The following is a 15,310-nucleotide window of genomic DNA, read 5'->3' on the forward strand; positions in this document are numbered from 1 at the left end:
AATGTAACTTAGAACAGATAGACACTTGCCAAACTGGCAAATTAAAAGCTTACACGGATGTTAACCAAAAACAAATACCGTGTCAAGTATACTCATGGGGACTACAAAGACACAAAAGTGTACTCAGGGGAAGACATTGTTAAGAGATTTGTGGCTTGTATGGAAGAGATAATGTAGGAGATTACAGACATGGCAGACAAATACATGGATAAACAGATCAGGTGATGACTGAAGTGGATCCCCAATGTTTTACAGCGAGTTAACATTGTCCCACGTGCGATGATGAATTAGGGGAAACACAGTGCGTGAACAGGGCCATTTGACAAGGTGGGTATCATGATGCAGCACATAAAACAATGCAACTTTAACTGTCAACTATCTACTTTTGTTCCCATTGTGTTTCAAACCTTCGCAGGGTATGACTCCCACTTGTTTGTAAAGGCATTTGGGTTTACCGATGGTGAAGTGAATTGCATTCCCAACACTGATGAAAAGAGCATATTTTTTTCTAATAACGTGGATGGGTAAGTAATGCTTTTCATCGATTTGTGTAGGTTTATATTAAAGTCGTTCTACACCTTATATATTTAGCTAAGAATTTAAAGTTGAACCAATTTAAGGTATGAAAGTCGTGATTTGGTAGCATTATGAATTAATGATAACAAAATGTTTATCTTATGATTTCATGAAGGGTCATTTCAACATGACGAAAACACAACTACTATCTGCTGACCGATTTAACAATGAACACATTAGTGTGGTTGACTATGCTGATGTACAACATGTGTTTACTACATTTAACTGTAAGACATTACAAATTGTTAAGACTACCACGACTTGTACTTGAAAGGACACGTTGTGCAAATGCAAGATATCTTTAAAAACTTAGGTGCCTATTGTTTAAAATACTACGGGCTTAACGCATTTCATTATTACACTTTAACAGGGCTAGCTTACGACATTAACAATAAGCAAAGTTAGATTGGAATTGTTACACGACCTAGTCATGTTAATTCTGTTTGAATAAGCAACACGAAAAGGGGGTGCTCAAATAAGCGATCGCCATGGGGTGGCCAACAACAAAAACATGAGTGCACAGTGTTATTCCCACGGGTTGGTATTAACTAAAGTGCAGCGTGTGTCAAAATTTTAGCAATCAATCTGGCTTAAAATTTTCATTGACCTGAACACTTACCTTAGAATCACATCCAGCGACGTGTTTGAAAATACCATGGAAACATACGTTAACGGGTGAATATACTATTAATGACTACTGATGGGCAACCGTTGAAACTAATAGCGAAAACCATCTGTGACCAATTTGTGGTGTATAACGAGTCCATGGTAGTAATAAACATAAAAGAAACCAAACTCAAGCTTGACAAGCCTGTGTACTTAGGAGCCTGCATCGTAGAAATTTCAAGATTTTAAATGATCGACATTTATTTGGACTATGTGCGTAAAACGAAAAGGAACCAAATTCGACTACTGTTTACCGACACTGATAGTTAAGCCTATTATACTCAAACCGACGACTTTTACAAAGACATGTCTCACATTCAAAACAAGTTTGACACATCAACCTATTGTATGAACAACCCGTTTTGGAAGTCCGACCAACGTCAACAAAAAACATTATTGGTATGCATGTCGTCGTCAAATGATGACAAGATGTAATAAAATCGAATGGGTGATGGTCAACACACCAGGAAAGCTAAAGGGACGAAGAAACAAGTCAATTGACAGAACGTTACATTTAACGATTACAAGACGTGTTTGATGACCTAGTAAAGATATCATAGAAAAATAAACGTCAGTCGCTATAACCCTCAGAACGAGGTGTCTGGAGAAATAACCACTTTATGACAAATGATACATTTTAATAGATTGAATCATTGCCTTGGCACTTAGACATTACAAAATTGAACATACAACACTATAAGGACGTGTGGTAATAGAAGTATCAATGCCTGGATACATTAAACCTTTTAAAAATTAGTATATGGAGGACGACAATATTTGTAATATGTAAAGAGAATATGGATATTATAAAAAGACGATTTCAAATTCGCGCCCGTTCTGAGGCCCGAAAACTTTAAATACGTGATACGTGTACACAACATTCTACTTCCCAACAAGCTCCTATCGAACGGAGAGTAAAAAAATGATACATGTACACAACATTCTACTGTCCAACATGCCCCTATCAAACGGAAAGTTAAAAAAAAACCAGTTAAAACTCTACAGATATTCTATTTTCGAGGTGTGGTTACCCTTTTTCAAAACCTTTTAATCCTTCCATTATGGGATCTGGAACCCATTGGACGTGTTAGTTAAATACGACAACCAGCAAAGTGTATTTTTATTCTTACGGATTTCCACCTCCCCTTACGTAATGGAAATTACTTGAATTTTAAGATCTACTACAAAACCGATGAACTTTAGATAAGAGCACCAATGGTATGTGGACACGTTTGTATTTGTCAAAATTGTTGTCTGAATTAACTGGTAAACCTTGATGAAGTTGCGTTTCCATGGCAGACCAATTTGGATTTTATGAAATAGAGAAATAAACATGAGTCAATTGCTTGAAGAATTAAACATGAACGACAATCGTATCACTAACATTAAATCACCGAATAATAATACGGATGCTGCAACAAAACGATGGTTCATGCGTCAATAGAAATACTATACGAAACAATTAGAATTACAATTACAATCCGCGTGTAACAAGATGAAGACGGATATAAAATGACTAGAGAAAAGATGTGATACAACCATTAAAGAACTCGAGAAAATGTAGATGAGTTTAAGACCACTCTACACAATGAACTCGGGGTAATTTAAGAGCACAACAAGGAAGATCTAGAGGGTCTGGGCATGTGTAATCTATTGAAACATGCTGGTGGGGGATTAAAAGCCGTTAGTGGTTGAATATTTGGTAAAAAAAGTAGCCCAGATGTGTAAGCCTTCACCACAATACTCGTATAACGAAAGTATCCTTTATAATCGTGGGCAAATACTTTCAAAGATTATACTTGCTAAAAGTAAAAGATTGGTACTGCATATCTGATTGTTTGAATCAAGAGTTTATGGACTTGGGCTACCCTTTCAATCGAACAAAGACTTCTTTCACCCCACACCTTCATTTTCGCAAAACCTTTCCGATGCAGTTCAAATCCTGAACCGTCTTTTTAAGTTAAGATTTATCAAAGTAAATAGAAAACACAACGCATTTATTGAGATTCTTCAACAATTATCAATTCGGAACTCCTAAGAATATCTTTACGGCAAAGTTCCGAACCGGACCTTGCTCACTTCGTAGGTATTGACCCAAGCTATTCCCCACTTAAATATTTTTCTGGGATCCGGGCCCGTCTGGCCACCACAGAGGTTCAAAGTTGCCCATTTACGTATTTTTCATATCAACTACACATTCGGTACTCTTCGGTATATCCCTACGGCAAAGTTCCGAACCGGACCTAGCTCATTTTAAAGGTATTAACACCAGCTATTCCCCACTTAAATATTTTTCTGGGATCCGGGCCCGTCTGGCCACCACAGAGGTTCAAAGTTGCCCATTTACGTATTTTTCATATCAACTACACATTCGGTACTCTTCGGTATATCCCTACGGCAAAGTTCCGAACCGGACCTAGCTCATTTTAAAGGTATTAACACAAGCTATTCCCCACTTAAATATTTTTCTGGGATCCGGGCTCGTCTGGCCACCACAGAGGTTCAAAGTTGCCCATTTACGTATTTTTCATATCAACTACACATTCGGTACTTTTCGGTATATCCCTACGGCAAAGTTCCGAACCGGACCTAGCTCATTTTAAAGGTATTAACACAAGCTATTCCCCACTTAAATATTTTTCTGGGATCCGGGCCCGTCTGGCCACCACAGAGGTTCAAAGTTGCCCATTTACGTATTTTTCATATCAACTACACATTCGGTACTCTTCGGTATATCCCTACGGCAAAGTTCCGAACCGGACCTAGCTCATTTTAAAGGTATTAACACAAGCTATTCCCCACTTAAATATTTTTCTGGGATCCGGGCCCGTCTGGCCACCACAGAGGTTCAAAGTTGCCCATTTACGTATTTTTCATATCAACTACACATTCGGTACTTTTCGGTATATCCCTACGGCAAAGTTCCGAACCGGACCTAGCTCATTTTAAAGGTATTAACACAAGCTATTCCCCACTTAAATATTTTTCTGGGATCCGGACCCGTCTGGCCACCACAGAGGTTCAAAGTTGCCCATTTACGTATTTTTCATATCAACTACACATTCGGTACTTTTCGGTATATCCCTACGGCAAAGTTCCGAACCGGACCTAGCTCATTTTAAAGGTATTAACACAAGCTATTCCCCACTTAAATATTTTTCTGGGATCCGGACCCGTCTGGCCACCACAGAGGTTCAAAGTTGCCCATTTACGTATTTTTCATATCAACTACACATTCGGTACTCTTCGGTATATCCCTACGGCAAAGTTCCGAACCGGACCTAGCTCATTTTAAAGGTATTAACACAAGCTATTCCCCACTTAAATATTTTTCTGGGATCCGGGCCCGTCTGGCCACCACAGAGGTTCAAAGTTGCCCATTTATGTATTTTCAATACCCATAATCCAAGATCCTCATAGTCATGTTAATCTCTACACCCAATTTTATATACTACAGAGTCTATAATATCGTTGCATTTGGTGTATTAAAACACCAGGGGTATAACTGTCATCTGAGCAGTCTCCCGTAGGTTTTCACAGTATATTTATTCTATTTTTGGCTTTCCATAGATATTTCTTTTTATATTTTGGAATATTTTTAGAGTGGCCGGCTTTAGTTTTAGTTTTATATATTATATGTTGAATTAAATCTTTGTTGAATCTCTCGTTTTATTGATAAAAATCTTTATTACATAAAGACAAATATGCAACTTATATAAGGGTTTATATTCGAGGACAACGAGAATTTACGACAGCTTGAAGGGGTCATAAAACTATTTGCGACGTAAATTTTCACTCCTGTTAACTATGAAATCATACTTTTGATTTTCAACTAAATTTGATGTTGAACCGACTGCTAGCAACCGGTTGTATATTGAATATCGAATATCTAATAACAAACAGGCAGCTAACTTCACATACATATTCAAAACGTAATTAAATGCTTTTAGAAGCAGTACAAGCCGCGAAATTGTCGAATTCCGCTGTTAAACTTTATTAACTAAGATTTAGCAATTTTTGGAACGTTTGAGTCTCATGCAGTTTTTGGGTTTTTAGACATATCGTCAAAATTGGCTGCTGGAAAAAAGTGGCTGCTAACTTGATTGGCCGATAAAAGTGGCTGCCAGCTTGAGTCTGGTGCTTTGATTAAATTAATTGACATTGAATTCATACATTTATAACGAGGTGTATTCATTTTTGAGGTTTGGATGTGTATGTTTTGTCAGGAAATATTGTTGTACATTAGGGTTAAGAATTGTAAAAGACCAATCTTACTGTAGGTCACCATTCGACCAAAGAGCTTATATACGCTTCTAGTTACTTTACTGTCTGTAGGTAGTAAAGCACAATTCAATTTTAAGAAGATAATGATTTTAAAGATATTGCGTTAGTATATTAAACTGTATTCTTGTATGGGCACACAGCGCTTTATGTTGAGGTTTCGCTCGATTGAAATTTCAGTTTATCATATAATGATGCGGCTCACATTATTGTTTCTGTTTAAAATTGCATTTTATATCTGACAAAATCAATTTTATTGTGCATCTCAGTAAGCATTTCTTTAAATTTTTAGTGGATAATTCTGTTTTTTTAACACTTCGGTGTCGACATGAATATCGATTATATGGTCATTTTCATATATTTCCTGTTTACAAAACTTTGAATTTTTCGAAAAACTAAGCATTTTCTCATCCTAGGAATTTATTACCTTAGCCGTATTTGGCAAAACTTTTTGAAATTTTGGGTCCTCAATGGTCTTCAACATGTACTGGTTATGGCTTTATAACTATTTTGATCTGGGCGTCACTTATGTAGACGAAACGCGCGTCTTGCGTATTAAATTTTTATCCTGGTTCCTGTGATTACTGATCATTACTATTACTACAATTTGAATAAAAAAACATGTGCTTAAAAAAAATTAAAAGTAACGAGCAGGAAAGAAATATAAACACAATAAACGAAATAAATCTAGAACGCATTAAACTTGCAAGGATCGGTTCTATTGTTGAAGGTTAAGGTAGAAATACATTTTTGGTTGGATTATGACTTGAACTTTTTTCTTCTTTTTTTCCATAATTGTATTTCCTTGTCTCACGGTAACATCTTTCTTGTCACGTTTCTTTGAAAAAAATTAAGATGCATCAATTTAAATCAAACAAAAGGTACGGACGAAACAGTATCCCGTTTTAAATCTTGATTAAAAAATTCAATGTAATAAGATTTTATATTTAGGGAAGTGAACAAATACAAGTTTAACTTAAAAGTTTGGAATAATTTGAATTCGCAATATCATAAGTTACGTCATCTTTTATATCGTCTTTGTGCAATTCTAGGTAAAGTAAGATTATTTTATCATTTCATAAATATTTGCTTTTATTAAACATCATTTATTTGGAATTATGTCATATGATAAATAATAAAGTACTTTATTATTTTTATATGAAAGAAAATCAAGAAAAACGCTTTGAACGCAATAATTCCATACAGTGTTATGTTGTTTTTTTTGTTTGCACTAGGTCCCTGATATCACTGCAGGCTCACTATCAGTCTACATCAGTAACATAATCTTAGTATTCAGTACTTCAGTATTGCCATGATATATAATAAAATCTAAAAATCCATAATCGTGTCACAAAAATAAAGGTTTAAACTACCTCAGGCAAAGGTGACCTTGAATATGTTCCACCTTTTTTTTTTTAGGTAATACATCTCTTCATCTGTTTTTAGTCTTACACATAATTGGCATTCAACTTATTTATTCCTTATTTTTTCAATCACTTCTCCTTATATTTAATATTGGTACATGTTTGAAGCAATAATTTCTAACAAAAAATACAATAGTTAAGTATCAAGGCTTTACAACTGGCATAATGTAAATAATTTGCACCCAAGATAGCATTCTCCGGCTTAAATTTTAAGGGCTATTTTTTATAGTAAGTTTTTTGCAGATTGTCCGAGCTGTTTATAATTTGTCACTCTTTTGTGAAATGATAAGCTTAAAACTCTAGAAGATATCGATAAAGCTGATAATGTACCCGCTTCAACAACATCTACCGACTACATGGTAAAGTTTTTGATTAAAAAATACCACTTTTTAATGGAAAGTTATTGTTCAAAGGTGTTCGAAACCTGTTAATTTACTTTTTTGATTGAGTTAAGCCTGCCAATTAATATTTTATCATGTGTTTTTCTATGTTTTGATGTTATGCTTTTGTTTCAAGAAAAGGGAGAAGGTTTGGTACCATTAAAACGTTTAAACACTCGTTTCTGTTTTTTTATATAGAGTAGACCGTTGGTTTTCCCGTTTGAATGGTTTTACATTAGTAAGTTTGGGGCACTTTATAGCTTGTTGTTCGGTGTGAGCCAAGGCTCCGTGTTGAAGGCCGTACATTCACCTATAACGGTTTACTTTTATAAATTGTAATTTGGATGGAAAGTTGTCTCATTGGCACTCACACCACATCTTCCTATATCTATATATTTATTTTAAACTGAGACCTGGCTGCATTAATAAATAAAGACACACAATACTTGCCAGACCGATTAGGTATATACATAAAAAAAAAAAGCGGAACACAAATGGAGGGGGACTTAAAGCCATCAATGTCGCATACACAACATAAGCAGTACCAGAGCTGCAAATTGTCTGTGTTGGACATAAAACTGGCTATCTCCCACGTTATTTTAAAACAAAAGAACATTAAATAAAAAGAGATATCCAGAATAGGAAATAAGCTTAGAAGGAGCTTGTGAAATAAGAAATGCTTGTTTTCATCTAAGCTGGCGACTTCAACCTACCGGAATACAATTGGTTTATCAAAGAAATGGGCCTGCACATTCAAAGTGTAGTAAATCAATAAAAGTGTGCTGGCATGTTAGGTAATAAAAGGATGGCACAACTCGTAAGCAAACCCACTAGAGAACCTCATTAACTTGACCTTGTTGTAAGTAATTATCTACATAGCCTCATGAATTATAACCGGACAATCAGAAAAAGACAACCTTTTCGCAGGAGTAAATCGTAACTTCCAGATATCTGTCAAAAATTGAGGAATACACTATAACACAGGAAGGAAAATTGGGAACATTATGAATCATATCTAAACTACTTTGAAAAATATCACTTTATCAAATGAAGAAGACGAGGAGTAAATATATGTGGTTACAATCCGAAACTAAATTTGAAGAAAACATGTCTGAAAAAGTACGAAAAATTTATTCTTCATAGATATTAGGATTAAATTTTGTATTTCACCAGACGCACGTTTCGTCTACATAGACTCATCAGTGAAAATAAGACCACTAGAAAGAAAGATGGTAGTCACTAGATCACAATTTGCATCAAACGTCGTATAAGAAATAATGATATATGATAAAAGAGAATTTAAAAAACCTGAAAATTGAAAGGATAAATACAATTACAGTATGATATAACCATCAAATCTGAACAAACATCAGGAAAACCAAACTGCATAAAGCAATTCTGGAGATTTACAAAGTACACGAGGTCTGATGGGAGAAATATACCACCCCTTAATTCAAAAATACCTGTATACTCAGAGCCCACACAAAAGTAGACATATTAAACAACTGATCTTAAAAAGTACTTTCAAACAAAAGCAACAGTTCAAACACAGAATTCTAAAAGGGATGTAACATGTCCGGAAACTTTAAAACATCTCCGACATCAATATAACAGAGAATTATGTGAACAAAATTCAACAAACCAAAATTAAAACAAGGCAACTGGAAACGATAAAATAGCATAACGAGTACTTAAGGAACATGTATCAAATAAAGCATCAATCGGGACAACTTATGTCTGCTACTCAAATATATCAGAGGAAGTACTAAGTATTTAGAAATCAGCTAACATGTGCCCAGTATACACGTAAGGGAATACAAATGATCCAATAAATTAGAGACGTGTGTCAGAATGCATATGGCTTATCATATGAATCAAAACTACTCCCACACGGCGGTAAGTATATGTAAAAGGCTTCTTTTTGCATGTTCGAGTAGTATAAATGCGTATACATGAATATGACAATCTACATTCTGAGAAAAAAGGTGAAAGATAACAAAGAGACATAAAAACTCATAAATAATAAAAAAAACTGACAATTTTATGACTTCTAAGAGAAGAATTTTTATCCGATGCTTTGTGTATAAAACGTGACATGCGCTTTTCTTTTTGGAGGTCGTTTGCAACAACACTTTGAAGGGTCTGTTTAAGGCCTTCTGCAATCCTCACTTACAAATAAACTTATCAACTAAATGTAGGCATTGTCAATTTATGTCATCAGATAAAGAGTATACTATTTAGTTCTTTTCCTGAAAAAAATTTACTTACAGCTATCTGCAGACTGGTAAATAGATGCTTCGAGAAAATGTTTACTTATAAACACCGCTGCAAGCTATTCCTGACAGGATCTATTGCAAGTCAGGATTTCAATAAGATAAAATGCTCATTAGCAATATCTTTTTTTATTTTATTATTTTGAAAAAGTAAATAAGTAGAAGTAATACCAAACCAAATGTATAAATTATATTATCAAAGAAGCAAAAGGACTATACTCTACAAGGGTAAACGAGACAGTGTTAATGTAATAAATACAATATGAACTCTTTGCAGACAGTAATACGACATCAACAGTCAATTGGTCATATTTCTATTTCCAAATACGCACACAAATAATTTTTGAGTTCATGTTCAATGTTCTGAAAACGCCATAATACCTATAATGGTTTCATTTTTAAATTGTTATTTGGATGGAGAGTTGTCTCATTGGCACTCACACCACATCTTCCTATATCTATAATAAAAACTACAGGTTTTAAGGTTTTTTTTTTTAATGGAAGATGTGAGACACAAAACCTGGCGGATTATCCTACTTGGTGTTTTCAAAAGAGGGACGAAGATACTAGAGGGACAGTCAAACTCATAAATCGAAAATAAACTTGCAACATCATGGCTAAAAATGAAAAGGACAAACAGACGACAAACATGTATGTATGTGTAGATACATTTGTTATCTAACTGCACGTTCTCTGTGTGAGCTTGTGTTCATAGTTTTGTTGTCGTAACATGGAACTATATCTTAAATATTCTCCAAAAAATCGACTGTAATGGAAAAACAAAGAATCAATAAAATCAGTATGCAAAAAAAAAATGTATTACACCCTTAAAGATTGATTATTGTTTGCTTAACGACATGTTCAAACTATTTCATGAATATTCAGGATGAAACAAGTAAACGATGTATATGTTCCGGAACATATGAGTATTTGGACCATACTCATATGGTCATGACCATATGGGTATATACTCATATGGTCCGACCATACGCGTATGGTTGGGGTAATTAACAGGTACATTTATGTGCTTAACTCTTCATATAACCCTTCTAGATGTCACGTCATTAAAAAGACACTACCAAAAGTCATTTTATCATAGTTCTATTAAAAATTAATAATAACAAGATTAACAAAATAAAATAAGCAGTTTCACACAGTAAATTTCATCACTAGTCAAAACTATAGTAAACACATTTTTTGTCATTACCGATAATAAATTATGTTAATATTACGAGTGAATGGCAAAATGTCGACCTGGGAAGATAACTTCCAAAATATTTTAATGAATTGTTACACAAGAAGTCAACTGTTTTACTATAACCTGACGTAAAAGACGACAGGATAAAGAGTCTTATAATTTGCTCACTTTTGAAACTTAATATAAGAAGCATTAGAAGTGCAATATTCAGAATTTTTATATTTATACGTGTTTTGTTTAAAATAAAATGAATGACGTCACCGGCAAGGACAGTAGTTTATTTTTTTAAGTTGTCTGGTGATATGATGTACTTCAGTCATACGATATTGGAGATCTAGAGGTTTTTAAAATCACCGTAGACACATTGGAATGACCTAGGCCACAAGAAAAGCTATGGTACATGTACCGTGTGGAAGTTAATGTGGAAGAAAAAAAATGAAAAAGTTTATGGCGTAGAAGGAAGGACGAATCACCTGAGCACCAATTTTATCGTTTTATTTGCAAAGTTTTAAGTCACATCACAGTCTACTGATTGAACACTTATGTATAGTCACTCTCACCACACATTTATCCATTTTAAAGCGTGTATATATTTTTAAATCGTCTTTTATCACTTAATACACTTTTTAGTCCTCGCCGCCATCTTGTAAAAATTTTGTTTTTTGTTTTTACATTTTAAATATATCTTATCTAATGTCGTCCTCGATGTCTCTCTGAGTTATTTTTAATATTGTGGTATCCAGTTAGTATTTAACCAACCAAGAACTTTTAAAATACTGAACAATTATTATTCCAAAGTGGTTACATCATGTCAATGGAAAAAGTAGGAGTTCGAACCTCGGCAAGAATTCGCCACCACAAACAACCTACTGATACCACAATTAAAGTGAAACCATATGTTATGGGCCCAGAAAAAGCAATGAATAAGAAAGAAGATTCTTGCGATAGAAATATGGTAACTTTCGCCATGAAGTCTAACAATAACTTCAGAGCTGAACTTAGTACTGCCGCATATGAAATATTGAAAGTCCAACTACTTGATAAACTTGACACAATGTCATGCTCAGACTTTCCGTCACTAGGCTTTTCTGTTCAAAACAATGTAGACCAAGTTAACACTATAGTATTCCAGACAATCAAAGTTACCCTAACAAAGGGAAGTAGTAATTCGACAAATAAACAACTTAAATTTACGGTCACTCTTTATAACTCTACATCATCAATTGTGGCCAATGGTAATGGAGTACGATATTTTGTAGACAACTTTTTTACTCCAATTCTTGAATATTTACATCAACATTCGGATAATATTGATATCATCAACAATAGTGTTAAAGGTATGATTGTTAACTCAAAGATAGAAACTATTTCTGAGAATCACCACAATAAAAGTTCTGAGAGGCAGACTCTCGCCATAACAGATAATCTTGGTACAAATATGTCGGCTTCAGCTAATATGGCACACACAGATACAACATCTCGATGTCCGATTTGCTCTGATGTTGCAAATGATGACACAATTAACTGCGACACTTGTCTTGAATGGTTTCATTACTCGTGTGTTCATCTAAACAAATCTAAGGTGGACAAAATACCAGCAATAGCACCATTCACATGCCCGTTATGTTGTAGTGACCTTTTACATACAAACACTTCTAGTACAATTGATACTTTGTGTATACCAACAGATGAACCGATACCTTCTATACCGTCTTCAGTTAACATACACTTACCTTCAAGTGGCATTATATCAAATAGATCTTCATCTTCTAGTATTCTTAAGTTATCTATATCAGTTGCTAACTCTGTGCCATATGTTATTCCAACAACAACTAGTTCAAATTTTAGTACTGCATGTCTGACTTCTACTCTTCATCAAATACAATCAACTTCCAGTTGTAATACAACAAATACAACCTCAGTATCATCAGGTGCAATCTCATCTATAATATCACCAATTAAAAGCAAAAAGAAAGCTCCAAATAAATTAATGATAGAGAATGATAATATTAGATCTTTTATCATAGAACTTGAGCAGAAAATTAATGATCAAGAGAGAACTATAAATTTGCGAAAATCTGCAAAACCCAGTAATGAGTATAGAAGTACACAAAATTTTACGAACAATCTTAACAACATGAATGGACTTCCCAATTCTGGGTACAAGAAAACATGGACAATATAGAAAAGAAGCTTGCTACTCTCATGGACTACCAACACATACTTGCCTTCTCAAACCTGAACTCTAGAGTTGATAATCTTCAGAATACTATGATAAACAATCCACATACTCCATTCTCAACAGTTCAAAATCCGTATGCTCCATCTTTTCCAACTCAAACTTATTTTCGGCATAATGTTCATCCTCATTCACATGGAAACATTTACCAATATAGGTGTAATACCACCATTGATTTCTCCCTATTAGTCTTTGTTAAATTGGCACTTTTAAAAAAAATTGTACAGTATTTACCTTTATTTCAACCAAAGAAATACTTTGCATGTGTAAAGTTTAATCCTTTCCAGTGACACAGTGAAAATTTCACACTACATTTCATTGCATATAAGAAAATAATCATCACCGGAAGTAAACAACCCAATTTTTACACTGTTATTTACTGGTTACTTGATCTGGTAACTATGTAACCTTAACGTTCCAAAATATTTTATAAGACCATCAAATAAAAAAAGAATGATGCATTCAGACATCCAACATACATATTTACGACTCAGAAAAATTTAAGTGCATTGAAATGCAGGGTTAATTTTCTACAACTGTCAAATTCAAGGGAATATTTTTTTAACCTACTTTCGTATGCAACCGGATGTGGCGTACCATGATTTGGTGGTATTACACCTATAGTGGTGGATAATACATACCAAAGAAGAATAATGTCACCCTACGCATACATGCAAGAATACAACTTAGCCATGGAAACTAACTTTAGCATCGATATTCACACTTTCATCATGGAAACAGCTTTACCGCTCCTATTAACCCGATTTATCAACAAGGAATTAATCTCATTCATCCGGGGCACAATCCGTTTACTCCGTCTCATCTGTTTCACAATGTTCATGTCTCGTCAAACATCACTCAGTCTGCTCAATCTATAAATCAAGTACATACTGACTCAACTCAATCTCTTCATCAAAGAAATTCGCATCATTTAATTAAACCACCCACTGGACATTATTCTAATCGTAACCTTAGTAATGATCAGGCCAACTCCAACACTCGTAGAGGCCCATCACTTACAAAGAGAACACATCCTCCATCATACCGTGAATCAGTTTCAAGAATATATAGTCAAAACAAAAGAGATGACTCTCCATTTTTCATCATCTAAATTAATTCAAGTGAATAACAAACCTAACATCAACAATCATAGTGAAGTTAACAATACCTAATTACAATCTAGTGAAACCAAAGTCATTGAAGACATAGTGGTACCATCTAATGAAACCAAATTCACTGATAGTCAATGTTCAGATCCTTTTCTAAACAAAGGAATGACAGAACCGGACATTCGGGAGATGTAACCGTGCAATCGAGAGACGTGCTGGACCATTTTAAACTTTTAACTTTTAATATTGAAGGCATTCGAGGCAATGCTCCTTATTTGGAGGAAATTTTACCTTTTAATGATTTTATCTGTTTACAAGAGCACTGGTTGTGGCAATATGAACAACAAGAGGCTACACAATTTCTTAAACATTTTAATTATGCTATAAGATCAAGTGACTGTATCTTCCCGAAAGTACACTCTGTGCGTTCACGTGGTAATGGTGGAGTTATGATTTGCTGGAACTCCAAGTTTGATAGCTATGTAAAAACCTTAAATGACGGTAATGAGCGTATTATTGCAGTAGAAATTAACAGCTCTCCAAAAAGGATTTGTTTGATAAATTGCTACCTTCCTACATCTGGATATTCTGATACAGCCGTTAAGTATCAAGACAATCTTGACTTGCTTGAAATCATCATTCAGAAGTATTGTGATTCACACCAAATTATTCTCGTAGGTTATATGAACGCAACAATGTTACTTTCTCGACGTAACGATTCAGATAGACGTTTTAGATCTTTTATAGATAAACACAAATTAGGTACTTTTGCAAACATGGGAACTGCACCAACGTATCAGCATGGTAAAGGATCATCTCAGATCGATTATATGTTCAGTCATACTGTTGACAATCTTCTTGAACTTGAAATATGTCACCAATTTCCAACAAATTCGTCTAGTCATGTACCAGTTGTGGGCAAAATAAAAGCCACGTTAAGCTTGACTTGTGGAAAATCTATTAAACTGAAAGAAGACGTAATCTATGGAAAGATTGTGATATTGAGGCATATCAAAGCACTCTGTCTAACTCACAGATACCCATCATTGAAAGACCAGATCAAATAAAGACATTTATTGACCAGCTTAATGGTAATATACTTGCAGCTGCCAAAATTGCTGTACCGTCTAAGAAAATTCGTCTGAAGGGACCAAAATGGAAGGC

The sequence above is a fragment of the Mytilus trossulus genome, chromosome 9 (genome assembly GCF_036588685.1).
Source record: "Mytilus trossulus isolate FHL-02 chromosome 9, PNRI_Mtr1.1.1.hap1, whole genome shotgun sequence".
Classification (NCBI taxonomy): domain Eukaryota; kingdom Metazoa; phylum Mollusca; class Bivalvia; order Mytilida; family Mytilidae; genus Mytilus; species Mytilus trossulus.